At 48.5% G+C, this 10551-nt stretch overlaps 2 non-coding genes across 2 annotated transcripts; one reads left to right on the top strand and one right to left on the bottom strand.

The window, feature by feature from the left end:
- Positions 1-3927: 3927 nt before the first annotated feature.
- Positions 3928-4009, bottom strand: trnal-uag (transfer RNA leucine (anticodon UAG)). Its single transcript has one exon. It is a non-coding gene; the product is annotated as a tRNA-Leu (tRNA).
- Positions 4010-6764: 2755 nt separating this feature from the next.
- On the top strand, positions 6765-6836 carry trnad-guc (transfer RNA aspartic acid (anticodon GUC)). Its single transcript has one exon. It is a non-coding gene; the product is annotated as a tRNA-Asp (tRNA).
- Positions 6837-10551: the final 3715 nt, after the last annotated feature.

Below are 10551 nucleotides of genomic sequence, written 5' to 3'. Positions count from 1 at the left end.
AAAATACTGCGGATGCTGGAAATCTGAAATAAAAACAGAAAATGCTGGAAATAATCAGCAAGTCAGGCAGTGTCTGTGGAGAGAGAAACAGAGTTAACGTTTCAGGTCGATGACCCTTCGTCAGAACTGGAAAAAGTTGAAGATTAAACAGTTTTTAAGCAAGTCCAGCGTCAGGAAAAGGGATGGGGGAGGAAGGGGAGGGGAGGAAAGAACAAAAGGGAAGGTCTCTGATAGGGTGGAGGGCAGGAGTGATTAAATGACAAAAGGAATGATGGTGCAAGGCAAGGAGGGTGGTAATGGGACTAGTAAAGAAACAAAAGATGGGTCCAGAGGAGCTGTTAATGGCAACATTAGAACCACAATCAGCACTTGATCTCCGAAAAAATGTGATCAGTGTTTATGATCTGAAGTTATTGAAATCAATGTTGAGTTCAGAAGGTTGTAAAGAGCCTGATCGAAAGATGAGGTGCTGTTTCTCGAGCTTATGTTGAGCTTCATTGGAACGGTGTAAGAGGCAGGGGACAGAGAGGTCAGAGTGGGATTGGGACGGGGAATTAAAACGGCAAGCGACCGTAGGTCAGGGTCACGCTTGTGGACTGAGCGGAGGTGTTCAGCAAAGCTATTACAAATAAATCACTGTTTCACCTGGAAGGAATGTTTGGGGCCCTGGAAGGTGGGAAGGGAGGAGGTGAAAGGGCAGGTGTTGCATCTCCTGCACTCGCATGGGAAGGTACCGTGGGGAGGAGAGCGAGTGTTGGGGGTGATGGAAGAGTGGACCAGGGTGTCGTGGAGGGAACGGTACCTTCGAAATGCTGAAAGGGGAGGGGAGGGGAAGGTGTTTTTGGTGGTGGCATCGCGCTTGGACGTGGTGGAAATGGCGGAGGGTGATACTTTTAATGTGGAGGCTGGTGGGGTGGAAGCCAAGGACAAGGGGGACCTACCGTGGTTCTGGGAGGGAGTGGAATGGGTAAGGGCAGAAGTGAAGGAAATAGGACGGACACAGTCGAGGGCCCAGTCAACTACAGTGGAGGGGAGTCCTCTGTTGAGAAAAAAGGAAGACATATCGGAAGTACTGGTGCGCAAGGTGGCATCGTCAGAACAGACACAATGGAGACGGAGAAACTGGGAGAAGGGAATAGAGTCCTTACAGGAAGCGGGGTGGGAGGAAATGTAATCAAAGTAGCTGTGGGGGTCGGGGGGCTTATAATAGATTTTGGTTGACAGCCTATCCCTGAAAATGGAGAAAGAGGAATGGAAGGGAAGGTTCGGAGATGGACCGTGTGAGGGGAAGGGTGAAAATTGGAAGCAAACTTGACTGGGGCGAGAGCAGGAAGCGACATCGATACAGTCATCAATGTACCGGAAAAAGAGGTGAGGGAGGGGAGCTGAGTAGGACTGGAACAAAGAATGTTCCACCTCTCCCACAAGTTCAGCCAGGCAGAGGAGGGTGGTGGAGGATGGGGATTGGTTAGGCCATCTTTCGTGGAAGAGGCAGGGGGCCCGCAGGCCGTCCTGGTGGGGGATGGAGGTGTAGATGGACTGGACGTCCTGGGTGAAAAGGAGAGGGTTAGGGCCGGGGAACTGGAAGTTGTTCAAGTGGCGGAAGGCATCGGATGAGTTGCGGATAGAGATCGGAATAAACTGGACAACGGGAGAGAAAGTAGAGTCGAAATAGGAAGAAGTTTGTTCCGCGGGGCAAGATCAGGCTGAGACGATGGATCTCCTGGGACAGTCCAGTTTTTGGATCTTGGGAAGGAGGTAGAAGCGGGCTTGGGGGACTATGAGGTTGGAGGCCGTGGGGAGAAGTTCTACACAGGAGATAAGGTCAGTGATGGTCTGCGAAACTATGGATTGATGTTGGGTGGTGGGATCATGGTCCAGGGGAAGGTAGGAGGATGTCGGAGAGTTGGCGTTCAGCCTCCACTCGTCGAGGTCCATTCACCTCACAACAACAACAGAGCCGCCCTTGTCAGCAGGTTTAATGACAATGTCAGGGTCAGACTCGAGAGAACGGAGTGCTGTGAGTTCAGAGGGAGGGAGGTCAGAGTGAGTGACGGGAGCAGAGAAATTGAGACGGCCGATGTCACGCTGGCAGTTCACAATGAAAAGATCAAGAGAGGGTAAGAGGATAGAGGGAGGGGTCCAGGTGGAACGAGAATTCTGAAGATGGGAGAAAGGGTCCGCTGTGCGGGGGGAAGATTCCTGGACAAAGAAATGGGCGCGGAGGAGAAGGCGACGGAAGAAGAGCTCAGCATCGAGTCCAGCTCGAAACTCATCGAGGTGGGGGCGTAAGGGGATGAAGCTGATTCCTTTGCTGAGGACTGACGTTCGGGGTCAGAGAGGGGATGGTCAGAGGGAATGGTGAAAACACGACAAAGAGATTGGAGGGAGGGATGGGGTCAGAGAAAAGTGAAGGGGAAGAAGGATCGGGAGGGGTGTTGGAATCTAAGAGTTGTTGAAACTTGCGGTCCTTGACACCTGAAAGGAAGAAAAAAAGTTTTTTGTTAAAGCGCCGGATGAGGCGAAGGATGAAATGGAACTGCGGACCAGGACAGCTCTGAAGTAGAGAGAGTCGGTGCTGCTGAAGAGAGAGTGTTTGATCAGGTTTCTACTAAAACTCACTTTCACAGACACATCTCCTTCCTCAGCAACTGTGTCCGGCTCCGACTTATTCCACGTGGATTCCAACTTAAATTCCACCCTTCATGTTTCGGATCCACCCATGATTCCAGATATCTCCATGATATTCAGCGTTCCTCCAACCACTGCTCCCGCCGCTTCCTGAGATCCACGCTCAACGCCACGCACCGCCACATGCTCACTCTCGACCTCTCTCTCCACGCATGGTTTTTATCCCATCCGCGCCATTATTGCATTTACCGTTTGATGTGTTGGTTCCTTCATTATATTCATCCAGAAGACTTGGGTTTCAGTCCAATCCGAAGCACGGTGGATGAATTTTGCATTGCTCGCTGAACTCTGCTCAAATCAGCAAAGTCCTGATTGCCGCCCGGAGGTGCTGCGAGTGTAAGATGTGAATAACGTGAAGTATCAATCAAAGTGCACAATGACGCCCCGGGAAAGCGAGTATCTCTCATCGGATATTACTGCACCGCCCCAACTTGCCGAATGTGAACCTTTCAACCGCCATTCGCAGCTCTGTAACGCTGCCCGTCGCTCACGCAACTCAACTGCTGAGAGAAAAGAGCCAACAAGCGTCAAAACAAAAACCAGTTCTTCAGTTACCATCCCCTGGATCACAAGATTCCCCAAGTAAATTTCGTGAACATTCGGGCGGCTGTCTTTCCAGAGACCAGCCCTGCTTTCGTCGTGTTTGTCTGTCGAGCGGTCACGCAGATCGAAATGTATCGACTGGTTTCAAGGCACATTTGAACATTGGTGCGAATGGGACATGTGCCCAATAGAAACAGCGGTCGGAGCAGAACAAACTGAAAGGCGTGAGATCGTGAAAGTGAATGTTAGAGTTGGCAATGCCGCAGGGAAGTGTCCATAAAATGGAAGGAGGAAAGTAAAGGCGGCCTATTGACTGTTGAAGGAAGAAAAAGCCGGGAGAAGAGGCGGGTTTGAACTGTGGAACATCAAGTACAGGCATGTGAGAGTGCTGGGATTTGACGGAATTAAAATGTTTCACCAAAATAATATTATTTCTTGTGCTAAAGATTGATTTCTTGCTGCATTCTCTTATTATATGTGACAGAGGAGAAAATCGGTAAATGAAACTCTGTGGAGACTCGGATTTGCTCCGATGTTACTGCGACCACAACGCAGAGTATTAAGCACAAAACGATCACGATGAAGTGCATCAGGTGTGGCAGTTGTGCCCAAACAACAGCAATGGCGCGCATGGCACTGCTTCAAACAGAAGGATTCTTCGTGTGAGGCCAAAATAATTAGCACTTCAAATTATGGTAGCGGTGGGATTCGAACCCACGCCCCCGCAGGGACTGGAGCCTAAATCCAGCGCCTTAGACCGCTCGGCCACGCTACCTTGTGACAAGCCGTCTGCTCAGGATCTGGGAACGGGCGATTGAAAGGTGGCTTTCTTACTCTGACCGATGAGTCCAAGATTTTTGCCTTGAAACAATAAAATAAAAGGGCTTTCTTTGCACTGTTCATGCGACGAGGTGGCCGAGTGGTTGAGGTGATGGACTGTTCTACATTGTGCTCTGCACGCATGGTTTTTTATCCCACCGGTGCCATTATTGCATTTTTTTAATCGTTCATGGGATGTGGGCGTCACTGGCAAGGACACCATTTCTTGTCCATCCACTAATTGCCCTTGAGAAGGTCGTGGTGAGCCGCCTTCTTGAACCGCTGCAGTCCGTATGGTGACGATTCTCCGACTGTGCTGTCAGGAAGGGAATTCCAGGACTTCGACCCAGTGACGATAAAGGAACGGTGATATATTTCCAAGTCGGGATGGTGAGTGACTTGGAGGGGAACGTGCAGGTGGTGTTGTTCCCATGTGCCTGCTGCCCTTGTCCTTTTAGGCGGTACAGGTCACGGGTTTGGGAGGTGCTGTCGAAGAAGCCTTGGCAAGTTGCTGCAGTGCATCCTGTGGATGGTACACACTGCAGCCATGGTGCGCCTGTGGTGAAGGGAGTTAATGTTTAAGGTGGTAGATGTGGTGCCAATCAAGTGGGCTGCTTTGTCCTGGATGGTGTCGAGCTTCTTGAGTGTTGTTGGAGCTGCACTCATCCAGGCAAGTGGAGAGTATACCATCTATAAAGAGTACTTTATAGATGGTAGAAAGGCTTTGGGGGGGTCAGGAGGTGAGTCACTCACCACAGAATACCCAGCCTCTATCTGCTCTTGTAGCCACAGTATCTATGTGGCTGGTCCAGTTATGTTTCTGGTCAATGGTGACCTCCAGGATGTTGATAGTGGGGGACTCGTCGATAGTAATGCCATTGAATGTCAAGGGGATGTGGTTGGACTCTCTCTTGTTGGAGATTGTCATTGCCTGGCACTTGTACAGCCTAAATGTTACTTGCCACTTATCAGCCCAAGCCTGGATGTTGTCCAGGTCGTGCTGCATGTGGGCACGGACTGCTTCTTATCTGTGGGGTTGCGAATGGAACTGAACACTGCGCAATCGTCAGCGAGCATCCCCATTTCTGACCTTATGATGGAGGGAATGTCATTGATGAAGCAGCTGAAGATGGTTGGGCCAAAGACACTGCCTTGAGGAACTCCTGCAGCAATGTCCTGGGGCTGAGATGATTGGCCTCCAACAACCACTACCATCTTCTTTTGTGCTCAGTATGACTCCAGAAACTGGAGAGTTTTCAACTGGAGCGGCAGCTGAACGGATGGTCTCAATCTTAGTGACAAAATAGTCCATGAGCTCATGGCAATTTTTGTGGTGAGGGTGGAGGAGGCAGGGGGTGCAAGAAGTCGGTTTGGAGTCGAGAAGAGATACCGGGTGTATCTTTACATTCCAGGATGATCCTGGAATAGTGAGCAGTTTTCTGCCTCTCTCTGTTTCGGGCTGGTGAATTAGCCCGGGTCTGTTCACAGAGCGATTCTGCATTTTATTTCTTCCTCATTATTGTGGTTCTGACATCGAGGTGAAGAGTGAGGCAGAGAACAGATTTTAAAATTGCTGGAATATCAGTGAAATTAAATCGTGGAAAGTGGAAAAGTCCGAGTCAGTTTTTCACTGTATTTTCCTCATCCGATGTTGCAGATAAATGAAAGTAAAGCTTCGAAAGGCAGACCTTCCCGTCGGGGAATTGACCCCAGTCTCCAGGGTGAGAGACACTGATACTCACCACGATACTAACGAGGAACTGGTGCCGGAAGGGGATGTACGTTCACCACAGATGCTTCAGGTTTCAGTGAATCTGTTTGAACTGTTCATTTGATGACAGTTTGTTTAACTTTCCACGGACCACTGTTGAAAGAAGAATTACCGACCACTTTTCCATCTCATGTTGGATCATGATGTGGGGAGTGCGGGAGAGAGTGAGACAGAGAAAGAGACAGAGATCTTCTCAGGAAAACATAGAAAATATGAGGCACATACACAGACAGACAGACAGACACAGACACACAGAAACAGACACACATACACATGGAGTGACTCAGAAATACGGAGAGTCAGAATATGGATAATTTGGCTGATTTTTGTTCTATTTCTGTCGTAGATTTCGTGAAATCTTGCAGATCAATTAAAATGAGCATAAAACTCGAGGTGTTCAATGCTGTGGAATTTTAATTCACTTCAGAATTATTAATTCTACAAGAAACTTGTTGAATTTTGAAACGCAGAGATGAAACGGGTTGATAAATGACGGGATCTGAAGTCTGTCAGATTCGAACCTGCGCGGCGGAAATGAATGAATTTCTAATCTGTCACCTTCATCACCAGTTTGTAAAAATTGCAATTGCTCTGCATCCAGTCCTCAAATAGTCTCCGTACAATAATATTCTGAAAGTGACAATCACCTGTTTTTTTTCTCTAGTTTTTTTTAGGAAGAAGCTTGGCGAAGACATAAAATTAAAGTTGGCGTCTGATAAATGCTTCCTCCCCGTCGGGGAATTAAACCCCGGACGAAGGTGGGGCAACTCACCACGATAAGAGAGAAAGAAAGAAAGAGATGGAAATGTAAAAGGTTCTTTCAACAGTGGCCCGTGGAAAATGAAACAAACTATCATCAAATAAATAGTTAAAAGAAATGCACTGATACATGAAGCATGTCTAACACCATCTGGGATGAGTGCACAGTCAATGCAGCAGTTCCTCGTTAGTATAGTGGTGAGTATCCCCGCCTGTCACGCGGGAGACCGGGGTTCAATTCCCCGACGGGGAGATTAAACTTTCACCGCCTTGAAAAGCTTTTCTCTCATTTATTTCCAGTATTGGATGCGGAATGTGCAGTGTAAAACTGACTCGGAGTTTTCCACTTTCCCCAATTTAATTTCACTGATATTCCAGCGGTTTTAAAATCTGCTCTCAGCGTCACTCTTCACCTCGATGTTCGACTGGCTTCTGTGATGGTGGGGATTTCGGGAGGAGGCCGAGATGGATCATCCACTCGGCACTTCTGGCTGAAGACGGTTTCTAAAACTTTGCACTCACGTGCTGGGCTTTACCATCATTGAGGATGGGGATGTTCATAGAGCCTCTTCCCGTTAGTTGTTTAATTATCCACCATCATTCACAAATGGGTGTGGCAGGACTGCAGAGCTTTGATCTGATCCGTTGTTTGTGGGATCGCTTGTGGGGGTGAGCAGTTTGTTGTGAATCGGGTCAAAGGAGTTGGGGATGGGGCTCGTGGTCAATATGAGCTCGGAGAGGGCAAGAGTGGAGATAGGAGAGAAACTAGAGAAAGATGTGAGTTCAGGGCGAAGGCAGGGGGAACCATTGGGGAAATTTGGCTTGTGGGCTGGGGGAAGGGAGGGAAGCGGCAGGTGGACGGATGGTCTCAATCTTCGTGACAAAGAAATCCATGAGCTCCTCGCACTTGTTGTTGGAGGGGAGAGGGGTTTAAGAAGATCGTTTGTAGTGAAGAGAAGCCGGGGGTTAGCTTTACATTCCAGGATGATCCTGGAATAGTGAGCAGATTTGGCAGAGAGCAGGACCTGATGGTGCTTTCAGTGTTCCCGCCAGATCTGGCGATGAATGGCTGAACCAGTTGTCCACCATAAATGTTCAAGTCTGCGACCTTGGTCTTAAAGGATGGGAGATGAGGATGCACATCACATCCCTTAAACATTGGTACCCGTTTCTGTCTGAAACTGGTGAGTGTGTAAATAGAAAGGAACAGAAAAAAAAGCATTTTAATCCATCAAACTTAATTCTGATCATTATTATCGCATGAAACCTGAACAGCCCATCCCTCAAACACTGATATAAAACCAGTCCCAGGACTCTGAGCCACTGTGAAAATGCTGTGATCCCGACCTGATTCGAACTCGCAGTTTTCTGATCGGGAATCAGACGCTGTCAGTTGCGGCACGAGGTGGATCCGGATCCAGAGGAGGGAGATCGGTACCGACCGCCGCCGGGACTCTCGGAGGGCGAGAGGCGGAAGCAGCAGCAGCCAGACCGCCTCAACAGCAGCTCAGGATCCCCGCTCTCTAATCCAGCAGCTGCCGGCGGAGATCTGCCGGTCCCGGCCTGAGCCGTGTCTGGGAGCCGCCTGCCGGTCTCTCTTTACTGAACGGGACCGATCCAGGTGCAGCTCACACACAGGCCCAGGAATCCCACTCCGGACAGATTCATTTCTTTAAACCTTGTTTAGATTCAGTGAATTGGGATTTAATTCAATCCTCATCTGCCCTCCGCTCTGTCAGTTCAGGACTTTATTTAAACCGATACTTGGAGCTCTGTTTTACAGGGTGTCGGCTGTTTAAATATTTCTCAGTCCCACTACTCCCATTAATAACACTTTTTGCTGCGAACTGCTGATTGATACAAAGTGCCCAGGAATTAGGGAATTTCTCCCGGGGACCGGGGAACTGACTCGGATTCGGCTCAACCCTCAAATCCACAAAGTTTTTGTCGCTGCTGCTGTCCAGGATTAAAGGAAGGGACCGAACCAGAAGCGGTTTTAAATTATTACTGACAAATCAGGGGCAAAGGCAAAGGATACAGTCTGCTTATCTACAGGGCTGAGTCCCTGCCCGCTTCACTGTCTGTCTGTCTGTCTCCCGGTCTATCCGTCTAATTGAGTCTCTGTCTTATTCTCTGTTTATTTTTGTTTGCTGACTGGGACCGGACACGTTCTCTGACACCAGTGCTCCCGTCAGACACCTTCAATTTCGGCCTCTTAATTAACCCTTCATGATCTTTCTCACACAGAAACCTCCGACCGAGATGCGCTTCCTTAAATATCCGCAGTGAGCTGTAAAAGCTGTGGATCCTGAACCAAAACCCCAGCAGATAAGAACTTTGATTCAGATTGTTATTAACTTAAGGCCAATACTTTTCTCATGATATTTAAGGAGGATTTGGGGCATGTGGGAGCTGAAACTGAGAATCTCTGTCCCGGCTGTCGCTGGCTGAAGAGACGGGCGTTATTTTATTTGAAAACTGACGCTCAGAACTTTCCCTTCGAGAAGTGCTACAGGAGATTGTGGTTGGTGGCAGTTTTCGGGGAGATCCAGAGGAGAGAGAGGAAAGCGTTCGTGCAAAACGGGCGTTGGAGCAAAACGGGCGTTAGAGCAATTGCAGCCATTTTACACTCTGCCATTTATTTTCTTGGGGTCATTTTAACTTTCGGCAATTGTATAAAACGGGCTCTATGGGAATGGCCGCCCGTTCTACACCCGCCTCACTTTCCTTTTCATTCACTTCAATGGAAAGGAGACTCGGGCGAGGTTTTAGATTTTCAATTTGTCCGGGTGTGAAACTGGCGTTACGGATCCGCCGCCCCTCCTAGAAACTGCCGGATTTTCATTCCCACTGATCGAAATTGAAATGGGAAATTGAGCAGTTTCTATAACGAATAGTGGATCCAGAACGCCAGTTTTACGCAGGGGATTAAAACTGTTCATCTACCCGGACCTGTGATCATCAATGAATTTCCATAACGTACGATGAGCAAATTTAGGCGGTGACTTCAGATTGAATTGAGTTGTGATGTTGGGAAGTCAGTTCCAGCTCCACGGCAGCCGGTTTCCTCATTTGACTAATTTACCAATTAGAGTAAACGGATATTTAATCGCATTGAGCAGCTCCTCTCTGAACTTACTCTGGGTCACTGTGTAAATGGCCGTGTTCGTGCAGGAACTCAGAAGCTGAAGCAGAATTCCCACTTGTTGAAAGGTTGCAAAAGTGTTATAGAAAGATCTGTAGTTAAAAGTGGCTGTAATTCAAGATACATCTCAGTTGCACCTTTCTCTCTCCCACTGTTGGTGTTTCTCCGTTTAATTCATTATTCTCAGTCACACCTCTCTCTATCACTCTGCCGGCCTCTCTCTGTGTCACTCATTATTCTCAGTCACCCCTCTCTCTATCACTCTGCTGGCCTCTCTCTGTATCATTCACTGTGCTCAGTCACCCCTCTCTCTATCACTCTGCCGGCCTCTCTCTGTGCCACTCATTATTCAGTCACCCCTCTCTCTATCACTCTGCCGACCTCTCTCTGTGCCACTCATTATTCAGTCACCCCTCTCTCTATCACTCTGCCGGCCCCTCTCTGTGCCACTCATTATTCAGTCACCCCTCTCTCTATCACTCTGCCGACCTCTCTCGCAGTGTCTCTCTGTGTCACTCATTATTCTCAGTCATCCCCCTCGACCTCCATCTCCTGCTGCCTCTCTCTGTATCACTCATTATTGTCGGTTATGATTCACTCTCTCCCTCTGTTGGTGTCTCTCTGTATCACTTACTCTCCTCAGTTGTGCATCTCCAAATCCCTCATCCACTGTCTCTCTGCGTCACTCGCTGCATCAAGTACACACATTCACCATCAGAAACATTAATAAAGCAGATTCTGTCTTAAATATTCTCTGGTAATTTGACGGATGAACCATTTACAGGAGAACATTGACGGGTATTTAGGACATCCTTATACGGTG

Source organism: Heptranchias perlo, chromosome 35 (genome assembly GCF_035084215.1).
Source record: "Heptranchias perlo isolate sHepPer1 chromosome 35, sHepPer1.hap1, whole genome shotgun sequence".
Classification (NCBI taxonomy): Eukaryota; Metazoa; Chordata; class Chondrichthyes; order Hexanchiformes; family Hexanchidae; genus Heptranchias; species Heptranchias perlo.
This window is presented reverse-complemented; position numbering and strand designations above follow the sequence as displayed.